General features: G+C 48.8%; 1 non-coding gene across 1 annotated transcript; it reads left to right on the top strand.

The window, feature by feature from the left end:
• Window positions 1-1,532: 1,532 nt before the first annotated feature.
• On the top strand, window positions 1,533-1,604 carry TRNAA-AGC (transfer RNA alanine (anticodon AGC)). Its single transcript has one exon. It is a non-coding gene; the product is annotated as a tRNA-Ala (tRNA).
• Window positions 1,605-14,299: the final 12,695 nt, after the last annotated feature.

Here is a 14,299-nt window from a genome sequence, read left to right as displayed (position 1 = left end):
TGATGTATCATTTCTTATATGATCCTTTCAACAGCCCTATGCGATAGCTCTTCTTATTCCAAGAGGGGTTAAGCCCAAGGATACACAGATGGTAAGGACAGAGCTGGAATTCTAACCCAGGCAGCCCACACCCCAGAGCCCTGGTCCTCTGCGCCCAACTGCAGATGATGGCTCGGAATAACATGGAAAAGTTTTTGTTTCTCTAAGTGAAGATCTGTATCCTACTTACTTCCCAAAGACTGGAGGCGGCATAGAGATTAAGGCACTGTGCAAGAGAAGGCATTTAAGGATAACCCTCCTTCCGGCTGAAGAAAAGCAAAAGAAATAGATGTTTTCAGACACCTGAGCTGAGCAGATTCTAACACTTGGATATTGAATTTGGTTCTAGCTTTTCTGACAGCTAAGCCAAAAAAGAGAAGCATATTGGGTTGCATAGAGTTTTATTTCCTTGACAATATATAGCATACATAGTCATCTACCAAGGCAAAATGTTTTCCTGGAATTAAACTTAGGTAAGAATTCATCAAGTAGGTCCTTGGATAAAGGACATTGAATAACCCGGAGAAAGTTACTCTTGTCATCTATAAACCGAAGGGGCTGCATTAAAGTCATCTTCCAGTGCAGCGAGCGTATGAAACGGTGCTCACTGAAATTCTGCAGAAGAGTTAGATCACCGCTCAATAGAGCCCCTCTTTCACTGACCCTCTCTGAAAACGGAAGGCAAGAGATTAAAGCACAGCTTAGTGAAGGAGCTTCTCCAAGGAGCGGAGGGAACATCGGCTGGGACTTTGCTCTGTGGGGTCCTGCAATGCAGGGAGAGACTCAGAGAGCATCAGTGATGAAGGGGCACCATGGCCACCCGCGACTACGTGCTCACAGGAATAGTAAGTGGGAAATGCCGGCAAGGGATCACCTTTGGGCAGTAGGCACATACACCTGGACTCAAAATGAGATATGCAAATGTATATTAAATATTGATTGCCTTCATTTAAAATAATTGAACAAGACTCTGTTTCAAAGCTGGCTACTCTGGAGAATAAAAAGAATAGGAAGTATGGTTCCCCCTTTCAGGAAGCTTATAATCTAACGCAGTGTGTCTCAACATTGGCTGGATGATCCTGTATCGTGGGGGGCTGCCCCATGTGTGGTGGGATGTTTATGGCAGTGCCCCTGGCCTCTACCCCCAGACGCCAGTAGCACCCTCCTAGGGTGACAACCAAGAAAGTCTTCAGACTTTGCCAAATACACCTGGGGTAGAGATGGGGAATGAGCCCCGGGTTGAGAACCACTGTAAGAGAAAGGGGAAAAAAATCATCCACGAAATAGGAAATCATTCTAGTGCAATGAAGATAAATGGTTACAAGGATCCAAATGCAAGAAAGCTCTCTCCCAGTGAGAATAGCAGAGATTGAAGGAAACGGAGGAGGCATGTAAGATGACCCCGATGGATTCGATGAGATTCTTCCTGGTGGTAAAGAGAGACGGCATCACTGGAAGAGAGAATAGACTAAGAAAAGGCCTGGAGCGGGGGTGGAGGTATAGCTCAGTGGTAGAGTGTGTGCTTAGCATGCACAAGGTCCTGGGTTCAATCCCCAGTACCTCCATTAAAAAAAGAAAAGAAAAGAAAGACCACAGTTGGGAGAATCATCTCCGTTGAGCATACACTGTATACATACGAAGGAGAGAGCAAGATGAGGCTAAACACTTGAGGGCAGAGAGGAGAGGCTTTAATATATCACGCAACAGATTTGGGGACTGATTCAGTGGTCCAGGGGGAGATTTGAAAGTTCTGAGGAGAGAGGAGACTCGTGAAAGTTCTGAGAACAGAGGAGACTCGTCCATCTTGCCTGAAGGAAATAACAGATGGCTGTGTGAAGGCTGGGGAAGAGGGAGAGAGATGAAAAATGGGAAGACAAGGAAGGATGCAACAGTGCAGACGAGAGCACAAAAATCAATGGAACGCAGGAAATGTGACATGGCAGGGAGAAGGGGGGTCAGGGGGTCCAAGACATCTGCGGGAGTGAGCTTTCCATCAGACTCCCGCAAACACCCCTCCAAAGGACTTGATCATGACCCCAACCCCACAATTGCCGCACTTAGAGTGGGTTCTCCCATGGGATCCTCTAAGCCAAGAGGGATGAGCGGTCCCTGGAGACACAGAGATGGTCTATGTTGGAGACCGCAGGTGACAGCTGTGTCCAGAGCTTGGCTGTTGCCACGTGTCCGCTGGCCTGGCCTCATTTCTGCTCTGTCCTTGTCCTAGTTCATCGGATTGACCCAGCCTTCTTTCCTTCCCAGGAGCTCCAAAGCTCAGCTGTGCCTTGGATTGTTTGGCTGAGAGAGTGCACAGAAACCCCTTCCCTCCAGTGCAATTTTGAACTTCAGCACAGAAGACATTTTACAGTCTCCTCGTGCCTTCCTGTCTCCAACACTGCTCTGCTGGGCTGAATAATTATTGACTTGCCCACAAAGCCTAAGGCATTTTATTTATACGCCCTTCTGCTCTGAGAGCTGTGCCGGATGCCCAGCTTCAGACAGCACAGTGTGTGTATGGGGGTGCGGGTTACCGGGGTCACCACTGCCGGGCAACCAGTGGCCACCACTGTTGGGACAGGGACTGCTTTTTCTGGGGTGCAGAACGCAGCAGCCACCCCAGAAAAGGGCGAGGGCTGAGCAGGCACTGATGGGGTGGCTGTGACTGTGGTTTAGGAATGGTTATTTTGTATCAGCGGGAATGCCTTTGGTTGCAACAGCAGAAAACCCAGCGACTACTAGCAGCATAAGCAACCGAAACACTTAGTCATTCCATGCAAAAGGAGAATCCGGGACTGTGGAGTGCCACGGGGAATCTCTAATTCTTGGCTTTGCTGCCCTTAGCTGTTTGCTTTTCATTCTTAATAGTGTTGCCTCCTGGTCCCAAAATGGCTGCTGGAGCTCCAAGCAAGAAGGGACAGGATAGGGTGGTAACTTGCCCCTCACGGAAGGGAAGCCCCCTTAGATTTCCCTTTCTGTCTCATTTCTTTCTGTCTTTCTGTGTCGTTGGCTAGAACCAAGTCACATGCTCAATCATCGGCAAAGGGGAGAGAGACAACCGTGGTTGGCTTAGACCAATCATGATTCATTCCCTGGGCTTGGGGAGTGAGTCTACTTTGCCCAGAACCAAGAGACCTGACCTAAATCCTAGGACTCATCGACAGGAAAGAAGCAAGGAGATGGCTGTGGGTAGCACTGTGTAGGGTGCCACCAGCTGCCCTCAGAAGAGGCATGTCCAGGCAAAGAGAAAGTTGCAGACTGTCATCATTTTTTTCAGCAGAGAGTACCCATTCCCTGGAGAGTGACCACCTGGACGCAGTCTTCCTTCTCTGTCATGAAGGGTGAGCCAGGTCTTCTTAGGGGGCTCGGTGGTCAGAGGTTACTCACCCCTCCCTCTACGGACCTGCAGCCAGGCATCATCGGCAGGTGGAGCAGATGCTTGGAGTCAGTAGGACCAGCATCTGAGCTTGGACTCTGTTACCTTCTCAGCTGAGCGACCACAGTGCATATGGCAAGGTCTGGTCTGGAAACAGGAACCACACCAGTTATTGTGACTGGGAGGCTTTCAAATGAAGAATTGTTAACTAGAAAATGGAAAGAATAGTAAAAGAATACTAAGGCATCCTGAAGGTAGCAACTTTAGGAAGAGACTACCCCTCTGGCCTGGGGGAACAGAGAGTCAGAATTAGGACTAGACTTTTGGAGGAGAGACTCTGCCGAGCTGGGGCTCCAATCACGGAAAAGGAGGCGCTGCTCCCCTGGCGCTCGAGTCTCAGAAGGAGTGCCCTGAGGCTGCTTCTGCATGCATTGGGAAATACACAAACTGGACTCCCGCCGCTGCTACAAGAACAAATAGCAACCACTGAACAGAAGCAGCAAGAAAACCCTCAGAAATCCCCCATGAGGCTGCAAGTCTCTTCTCTTCTGATCCAGCTCCCAGCTCTCTCTCTCTAGTGCCCCCTATTGGTAGAACCTACCAGAAGCAACTGGCAAAGGCAAAATAAACTTGAGTCCTGCTCCAGCATCACAAGTCTCATACCAAGGTGGGGACTGAGCTAAGAGACAATGACTTAGTAACAGACACATCATAGCAAGTACTTCACATGCCATAAGTGAAGTTCGCAAAATTTAATGACCTGGGGTGTAGAATGGAGACAGTATTCCCCATCCGAAGATTATTAACTACAAGCTCCATGAAGAGTGAAGAGTACACATTTGTCTGCTTGCTGACCACTATTTTTCTAGCTCCTAGAACAGTGCCTGGCCCTTCAAGGGCATCCCAGAATAATGGTAGTAACTGCCATTGTTATACTATTTTGAACAAATGCAGATTCTAAATCCTAAGTCTTAAAAACATTATTTTTAATTTTTAAAAAGTGGGCGGATTTGTTCAACATTACAAAGTCACCAAACTAAGTGTCGGGCCAGGAATGGAGCCTGGGGCCTGTCCTGATCCTGATGAGGACATTATGTGCCAGTAATGGATTTGTTCTTTAGAACAGTGATGAGACTGAGCCCTGCGGTCACAAGGCATGATCTCTTTCCGACAAGGATGTTTGCTCATCATTTGCTAAGACGGGTGTCCGGCACTGCCTGTACTTAGGCCGGTGGTGTGTGGCCCTGAGATCCTCAGAGGGTTCCCCTAGGCTGGGTGTGTGGCCTCCATGGTGCCAGGGAAGGGATCTGTGCTCTCTGGCTGGCTCCCGGGCACTGATGCCCTCCGTTGAGCTCAGCCACTGTTGCTCTGCATCCTTCATGGACACTCCTGCCTCCAGGCCAGCATCAACCTGCAGAGGGAGCTGGGCCTGGTCCTCTCAGTGAGCAATGAGCCAGCCCAGGCCCAGGGGATGTTTCCAGAGTGTCTCAAAGTCTGCTGGACATTTGCTGGGTTGTCTCTGGGTAACTGTCCTATTTGCTCTATGAAAAGACTTCAGGGGAGGAAAAATGGCTGGATAATCCTGGGATCTCTTCCTAGGGACTGGGGAGCAGAATTTGTTCTGGCTCATCTGGAGGAAGTAAAATTCAAGCTACAGCTCCTCCAACAGCCAGTTCTGCCCGAGGCCGCCCTGGGAGGTCCTCTCCTTTCGGGCTGGTGCGAGCAGGGCTTGGCTAACCCTCTTGGGGGACCCAGGGGGCCTCACCTGGCAGGAATCTGCCAGCCCACCTGGCCACATACCCCTCCTGGTTTCAGGGGGAAGGTTTCCCAGTGAGATCCAGTCCCAACTCAGAGTGTTTCTGCCCAGGTGAAAAGTCAGGAGCTCTAAAGTTTGTCCTTGTCTCTGTCCAAAATACATATTAGAATGGAGAAAATCAGACGTGGAAGTAATGCGGAAAGGACCAAGAGGGAACAGACAGGCAATGTAGACATGCATGAAACCATCTCCGTCACCTTCTTTGCCCTAGAAATAGCCTTTACGTCCTTCTGGTGATTACGTCTTGAACATTCCAGGGAATTCCAATACTGGAAAGAGAGAAAGAGACTTACTGTAAAGGCTCAGGAGAAAATGCATCGTCACCAGGGTCCTGGTGTCACCAGGGTCCCGGTGTGACCAGGGTCCATGGCTTCCTGGGCATTCTAGGGAAACAAAGGATTAACCCCGTAGAAGGTCCCAAGTAGTCTCCCTTCTGGGCACCATTGTGAAAAGGGGACCCCTGACTTGGGGTTCCAGAGTCTGAGGTCAGCCCTCCAGCCCCAAAGCTCACTGGGGGCACTCCACCTCCTAGGGTCTTTTCCACATCCCTAGGATTTCTCTCCGGCATCAGGGAGTTGGGGCCGCTTCTGTTTTTCCCACGCTCCTTGTTTCTTTCCCCAGAGCACAGTGTGGGCTCCTCCTCCCAGCTGTGTGAGCCGAAGTCCCTGCACGGCCAAGTCTTGACTCGAGGAGACAAATTGAAGGGCTTCTTGGTGGTGAAGCAATGCCGTGAACCTCGACTGTCTGATTCCCAAATCAGCTCTGCCCTAAGTGACTGCGAGGTGCCTCAGGTCCTTCTCAAGTGATGGGGTGATGGGAGTGGCAGGGGGCAGCACTTTCCATTCTTTCCCCTCAAACCCCCAACTTCAAAAAGGCAGTTTCACTTTTTTCTATTATATATACTGCAGTCATGTCCATTCACTCATTCAGTATTTACTGAACTTGTATTGAATGTCAGGCACGTTGCTAAGCATCTGGGTAGGATACAGAGGCGAAAGAGACAGACAATGTCCTGGCCCTTATGGAACTTAAATCTCAGTTGGACAAAAAGGAAAGAAACAAGGAAGTTAACAAACACAGAGTTCTAGGTAGTGGCCTGTAGGTCAGGTTCTATAGGAAGTGGACTCCGAGGCGGAGATTTGCAGGAGGTCTTGGGGGAGTGCTCTCAGAAATGACTTGTGTGAGGCGTGGGGGTGCAGGGTGGGCAGAGAGAGAAGCTGAACTGTGATGCCCTTGCAGCAGAAACCTCACCCGGTCCTTCGGGTGTGGGGGGCTCTGGAGCTTGGGCCAGTAAGCAGAGTGGGCTCAGCTGAGACCAGGGGACTGAGCAGTTTTACCCCCACGTGAGGAGCCACTGGATACAGGCTTCTCCAGAGAGTGGGCGTAAAATGTGGGTGAGGCAGTTTCCTTGGCTGATGCCTGGCAAGTGCCTCAGGTGTGAGCTGTCGGCAGCTGACACTCCCAGCGGCCAAGGCAACGTGTGCCTCTCAGTCCTGAACGGGGTGCTGGTGGCACCGCACAACATCCACTCCACAGTGCTCACCGAGGTTCCGGAGAGCAGGAGTGAGGCAGCTGGGGAGGGTAACCTCCCTGAGGGGTCACTTGGGCAATGGCGTGATTGGCGTGAGGAAGTGAGCTGTCCAAAGTCAAGGGTACCCATGATTCTAAGCAGGGGCCATGGAGAAGGCAAAGCAGAGAACAAGCTTGGCACATTTGAGGAACGCCAGTAAGTCCAGTGGGTTTGGAGCCAAAAGAGTGGGGGTGGAGAGTGGTTCAGTCCTCAAGGGGCCAGAAAACCAGATGGCGGACCCCAGTAAAGAGTGTGAATTTTCCTCCGAGGATGATGGGGAATGTTGGAGCCCTGAACAGGGAGAAATCATGATCCAGCCACATGTTTCAACATATGACTTCACAGAAACAGAAGTGGAAGCAGGAAGACCTATTACAAGGCCAAGGCCAAGGCTAAGGCAGTAATACTTCCAGGTAAGAGGGGTGGGGGCTGGGAGCAAGGTTTCAGGTGTGGGGACCCTGGCTTGGAAGTGATGGGCTTCTCAATCTAGTTTGTAGGTGGAAGCTGGAGTTTGAGAAGAGAGAACCCGAGACTGATTTTAGGTTTGGGGGCCTGAACAGGAATAGAGGAGCAGGTGTAGAGGAGAGGAGGACATTGGCAATTCTATTTAGACATCTCAAGTTTAAGGGGCCTACTGTCACCCAGATAGAGATGCCGGCATGTGGATATACTTACCTGGAGCTTGGAGACCCTGGTGAGACTTTACCTGAAAATAAATTTAGTGTTACTGAAATAACACACACACACACACAGAAGACCACTGCATCATGTTTACCTGTTTACAGTTGAATTTTTACATGTTGTGGAAATTCATCTAGAGACCCTGGGGGAAAATAATGAGAATCTCTGATTTTAAGTTTGAAAGAGGAGCTGCCTGGCTATTTCCAAGAGGTAGGTCCATGGGGCAAGTTTGGGCTTTTTTTTTAATTGAGGTATAGTTGATTTATAATATTATATTAGTTTCAAGTGTACAACAAAGTGATTCAATATTTTTATAGATTATACTCTATTTAGAGTTATTACAAAATAGTGGCTATATTCCCTGTGCTTTGCAATATATCATAATAGCTTATTTATTTTGTACATAGTAGTTTGTACCTCTTAATCCCCTACCCCTATCTTGCCCTCCCTGCTTCCACTAGTTTGTTCTCTACATCTGTGAGTCTGTTTCTGTATTGTTATATTCATTCGTTTATTTTTCAGATTCCACACGGAAGTGATAATATACAGTATTCGTTTTTCTCTGAGTTACTTCACTTAGTACAGTATCAGTCAGGTCCATGCATATTACTGCTAATGGCAAAGATGCACACTTCTTTATGGCTGAGTAGTATTCCATTGTGTATACATACTACATCTTCTTTATCCATCTGTCTGTTGATGGACACTTAGGTGGCTTCCATAGCTTGGCAATTGTAAATAACACTGCTATGAATGTTGGGGTGCATGTGTCTTTCCAAAGTAATGTTTTCATTTTCTCCAGATATAAACCCAGGAGTGGAAGTGCTGGGGCATATGGTAGTTCTATTTTTAGTTTCTTGAGGTGCCTCCCTACTGTTTTCCACAGTGGCTGCACCAATTTACCTCCCATTAACAGTGTACTAAGATTCTCTTTTCTCCACATCCTCACCAGCATTTGTTATTTGTGGCCTTTTTGATGATAGCCATTCTGACCAATGTGAGGTGGTATCTCACTGTGGCTTTGATTTGCATTTATCTGATGATTTTTTGCACCCATACTGTTGATTGCTAAACATAATATTCTGATCATGATGCTGAATAAATGTGTCTTTTAAAAAAAAATAGTGATGTTGAGTATCTTTCCATGTGCCTGTTGGCCATCTGTATGTCTTCTTTGGAAAAATGTCTACTCGGATTTTCTGCTCATTTTTAATTGCGTTGTTTGTTTGTTTTTCAACTGAGACAGTTGACTTTGTCAGCAAGCCAAGAGTGGATTTCTCTCATCCAGATGGATTCACATGATCAATTTGATCTGGCTCCCAAGAGATGTCTACAACAGAAAATTTCTGTGTTTACCTTGAAAAATGCATTCATCTTATACTCATGTCACCAGTCATACCCATTCTTTCCCTGCAGGTAGAAACACACACATGGGAAATGACATTCAAACCAAGGGGTTCCTTGTTGAATTGAAATCAGAGAGAGAGAGAATGAATTGAATGATTCAAACATGTAAGTTATTAAAGTATTAAAATAATTCTGAGCGGATTGATAAATAACTTTTGCCCTGAGGCTCTCATATGCTCCCACTCACAGCCCTTCCCACAACAGAGACTCCACAGATGCCCCAGCCACTGGAGAATAAATGCTGGGCGTGGTGGAGATCCTAGGTCCCTGTTCCAGCTGTAGCTGAAGCCTTTCTTGTTTGGTTGATGCTTGTGCCACATGGGTTGTTCACGATGTGGACTCTCATCCCTGCTTAGGGGTCCAGTGCTAATGACCTAAAGCCCTTCCCCATGTCCCCCACAGAGACAAAGCCCAGAGTCTTCTAATGTGTGGAGGCCCCGCCCCCCAACCCCCAGCCTCGTCTGGGCCAAATCTGGAACAAATCTTCATGCACTCACATCCTCAGCTCCTTTTTCTCCATGCCCGTGGTGCTCCGTGCTATTCTGTCCCTGGGGATGTTCCTACTGTCAATCCAGACCGCCCTGGTCTGAAATCCATCCCATCCATGTAAGGAGACTTGGAATATATCTCCTTTGATCTGGTACCGGCTGGCTTCCTAATTCTTCTCTCAGAGGGAAATTACATTTCCCATTTCCAAGTTCTTGGGGGATGCCTCACAGCCCCCCCTCCCCATAGCCTACCTACCCTGAGGAGTTTAATTTTCATGGACTCCAACAGGGCTCAAGCTGAAAGAGACCTTAATAATCATTTACTCCACCCCTCTTGTTTTGTAGACAAGGTAGCTGAGGACCTGAGAAGGAATGGCCAGTTGAATGATTGTTCATAATGAATATAATATTTACTACCAGCACAAATCACAGAGAAGGCGTTAATAAACTGATCCAAAGCAGAAAGCCACTCACTTACTTTTTTATAGCCGTATCAGCCTGGTGACCTTCCTGAACAAACAAAAGCCAGCGCCGCCACTGGGGGAGACGCCAGGGAGCAGTCAAAGGCCAGTGCGGCTCCACAGGCAACAGAGAGCCAGGAGTGGAAGTATCAACACCCACCTCACAAAGGAAAGGGAAGAACTCAAGAAAGGAGTGGCAGAAGCTTTAGTAAATGTTTAATGAAGACAGAGTGTACAGGGGGAGGGTATAGCTCAGTGGTAGAGTGTGTGCCTAGCGTGCATGAGGGCCTGGGTTCAATCCCCAGCACCTCCATTAAAAGTAAATAAACAAACCTAATTACCCCCTCCCACCCCCGGGGAATAAAAAAGGAGCATATAGATGTTCTAATGCAGCCCCTTTTTTTTCAAGCAAGGAAGTGATGGGATAGAAGTTTGTATTGTTTTGACCTCCCAGCATCCATTCCCTCTCTTGACAGCTGCTGATTTTCTCTTGTGGACTCACTCCCTCCAACTTGGCGTGTGAGCCCTGGTCCCCGACTCCCATCCCTGAGGCCAAAGATCTGGTTTCCTCCTCCTCCTGCCCCGGCGCAGCAGTGCACCTGGCAGGGGAGCTGTTCTGCGGGACTCAGCCCGCCTTGGCTGCCTCACCCTGATGGGGGTGTTCCCACCCCAGCACAGTCCCTGGGCCCTGCCTCTCACCCTCCACGGTGCCAGGGTGACTGCCTGGCTCTCCAGCCTTTTCCCATCAGGTCACTGTGCTCTCAAAAGCATCTCATTCAATTTCTGTGTTGCTCAAGCGAGCCTGAGTTGCTTCTGTGGCTGACAACCAAAAACCTCCGATGGATGCAGTCCCCCAAGTCACTCACCCAGAGGCAGAGTCACATCCAAGTCTGCCCTGAGTCTCATACGCAGCTCTGTTGTAGGCTGAGTCGTGTCCTCCCAAGTCTCTATGCTGAAGTCCTAACCCCTGTCATCTCGGAATCTGTATTTGGAGACACGGTCTTTACAGATATACTGCAGGTAAAATGAGGTCGCGTGGGAGGCTCTAAACACCGACATGGCTGGTGTTTTTATAAGAGGAGGTGTGGACAAAGAATGTCACCTGCCGTACCAGTAAACAAGGATGTGGCAGCCATCAAGCCATCAGCCACTGCAGCCACCCCGACTGTGTACCCCGAGGGGACTCGGGATGGAAGAAAGCAGGAGACTGGCCCTAGCCAGCTAAGTGCGGTTCAAAGAAATGATTTCAGTGAGTCCAGACTTTTGCATCTTCCCCTACACAGAAAAGTACTAAATTCCTTGTCATTACAGGCCGCCACAAGACAGTGAATGTAGTTGCCCGTGCCTCACAGTACAAACCTGTTATTTATCCATTTTATATACACCAGTCAGTATCTGCAAATCTCAGACTCCCAATTTATCCTTTCCCACCCATCTTCCCCTCCCTGGTCACCATGAGTTTGTCTGTGAGTCTGTTTCTGTTTTGTAAATAAGTTCATTTGTGTCTTTTCTTTTTTAGATTCCATATGTAAGTGATATCATGTGGTATTTTTCTTTTTCTATTCTGGCTTATTTCACTTAGAATGACAGTAATCTTTTCATGTTCCAACTACCTGGTCTTTGTTGCAAAAACTCCCATGTGTCCTGGCTCCTCCCCTGCCTCTTTGGAGCAGTCCCTCCGAGCCATCTGAGAGGCTGCCTCCTGGACTTAAGTCCTCAGCACATCTGCCAAGTAAAGCAGAAGTCTCAGTTTTTAGGTTGTGCTTTTTTTTTTTTTTTTTTTCAGTCGATAGAGGAGATTGGGACAGAGTCACAAACAGGAGGGAAGACTGTGAGGACGGAATGAGGAGGCAGCCACCCACAGCCAAGGAGAGAGGCTTCAGAAGAAACCAACCCTGCCAGCACCTTGATCTTAAACTGCTGGCCTCCAGAACAGTGAGAAAATAAACCTCTGTTGTTCAAGGCCCCCGGCCTGCGCTACTATGTCACAGCGGCCCGGGCGGACGGAGACAGGACTTTCCGCTGCCCTGGTGCCACTGTTTTTTGGATATCATGCCAGCTTCATCATACCAGTTAGTCCTGAAGGAGCTCAAATTAGCAGGCTGTTCTTAGAATGAAATTTCCTGGAGAGGCTTCAAAAAAAAAAATCTCCCTGGTGATACAGACACTGAGAGCCATTAAAAAAAATAGCCAGCCCAAGGCATCAGAGTGGGTCCTCCTTCATTTCCCCAGTGATGGACAGCACCCAGGTGAGCAGGCTAGATGGCTCCTTGGAGAAAACCGTATCATTTCATAAGAAATAAGTGAGAATTGCAGGCACCAGCTGACAAGGGATTTTCTCTTGCTCTCCCAGCATCTGCATGGAGGGGGCGAAGCGGGCAGAGACTTAACTCTGATATTGGATTGGAAAGGGGAGGCGGAAGATCTGGAAGAAAGGCCCCCTTTCTCCCTCCCACATTCCTCTCCTCCAACACACTGTAAGCAAATCATCACCGACCCGCTCCCCTGCGGCAGGCAAATCCTTGCAGAGGTCTCTCAGGGAAAAGAGTCCTGAGGTTACCTCCGGAGGCTCAGAGGGACGTGCTTCGGGCTGAGGGAATGGGAGGCCAAAGGGCTGGATATTAATGGCGGCTATCATCACCCGCTCTTAGCATAATGGAAGAGCCCTTCGCAGGGCAAGGCTGGGGCCGCCTCCCACGGCAATGCAATCTCCCGGAACACAGAGTGGGCGGTGACAAGCAGTTTATCTTCGGTTACTCCGAGGCCTTAAATCATTATCAACCCAAAGCCGGCCAGGAGACAAACCACTGACTCCCAGCAAATGCAGATATGCACAACGTGAAGGCTATGTGTTACGTGGTGACTGAGGTCCCCTTTTCCCCAAAAGCGATGTTGGAGTCCTAACTCTTGGTACTTCAGAATGTGAGCTTGTTTGGACAGAGGGTTTTCACAGAGGTGATCAAGTTAAAATGAGGTCTTTAGCATAGACCCTAATCCAGTATGACTGGTGTCCTCATGCAAAGGGGAAATTTGTACACAGAGACACACAGACGGAGAATGCCACGTGAGGATGAAGGCAGAGGTGGCGGTGATGCTTCCACAGCTAAGACTGCCAGAGATTCCCAGCAAACACCAGAAGCTAGGGGATGGCGTGGGACAGATTCCCCCTCACAGACTGCAGAAGGAATCAACCCCGGCAACATCGTGATCTCAGACTTCTAGGCTCCAGACCTGTGAGAAAATACCTTTCTGTCAAGACTTCCAGTTTGTGGTAATTGCTATGGCAGCCCTAGCAAACTAATACCCTTGGGAAAACCCTAGTCCACTGGGGGAAGAAAAAGTGGTCCTGTCTCATCATAAACAATCAGCCATGCTAATGGATCGACAAGAGGGAGGCCGAGCCCTTCCTTCCATCATGGCTTTGCCTGGGTAACGTTTACTCAACAAACGGAGGTCCCAAATAATTACTTTTTCAAGGGGCGTTTCCTCTTTTGAAGAGCACCTTCCAGCTGAATCAGGGTGATCGGTGGTGGCAGGAAGTAAGGAGGCTGCTTTCTAAATGGCCATGGCCTTCCTGGTCCGGTTGCCCGATTTAGCAAATAAGAATTCAGGATGCTCAGTCCAATTTGAGTTTCAGATGAATGACAGATGGGTTTTTTTAGTGTAAGTACATGCCAAATATTTGGGATAAAATATCCCTGTGTTTTCCTGGCAGCCCTACCCCGGTCCCCCCTTGTTCATCCTCCGTGTCTATTCCCCTCATCCCTAGGGGAGGAGGGTGGCCCTTCATTCAGCACATCACTGAGTCAAGGTGAAGGAGGTGAGAGGAAGTGTCAGCAAGGAGGCAAGTTGGTGTGTCTCCTGGATGCTCCCCGGCTGAGGGATGGTCCCTGCCTCTGACTGCGGGGAAGGTTAAGGCCCTACCCTCATGAGGAGCCAACAGCCAGGCCAGCAAGAACAGCCTCCATAGGGCTCTGGCCTGGGGGTAAGCAGAGGGCCAGGAAAGAAAAAAGAGGACCAGGTCAGAAAGAAGGAGGCTGTTATCCCAAAGAGGGGAAGGGAAAAGACTCCAGTTCTTGTCTTGCCTGAAAGATAAGAATTCAGACAGGAGACAGAAGAGTTGTGTAGCAAAAGATTTTAAAAGTTTTATTAGCAAAGGGAAAACACAGCTCCAAGAACAAGAAGTGGGCTGATCCAAGGGCAGAGAGCAGTGGTCTTTGTTTGCCCCTTCTCTTATATCCTCACTTAGAGGTGGTCTCTTGATTGATTGACAGCTCTTGCCCCTGGAGTGCTCAGTCATGCTCATCCCCTTTTGCACATGTCCTTACCCATGATGCACACAGAAAAACCCATGGAGTTGGGGGCTAAACCGAGTGCTAATTATATTACAATGAGCACTGGATCATGTCCGGTTAGGTCCTTGTTGCTACAGCACAGTTGTGGCTGTCAGGTTCTAACCAGTTTCTT

Source organism: Camelus dromedarius, chromosome 1 (assembly GCF_036321535.1).
Source record: "Camelus dromedarius isolate mCamDro1 chromosome 1, mCamDro1.pat, whole genome shotgun sequence".
In the NCBI taxonomy this organism is placed as follows: domain Eukaryota; kingdom Metazoa; phylum Chordata; class Mammalia; order Artiodactyla; family Camelidae; genus Camelus; species Camelus dromedarius.
Note: the sequence above shows the minus strand (reverse complement) of the source record. Positions and strands in the feature narration are given on the sequence as shown.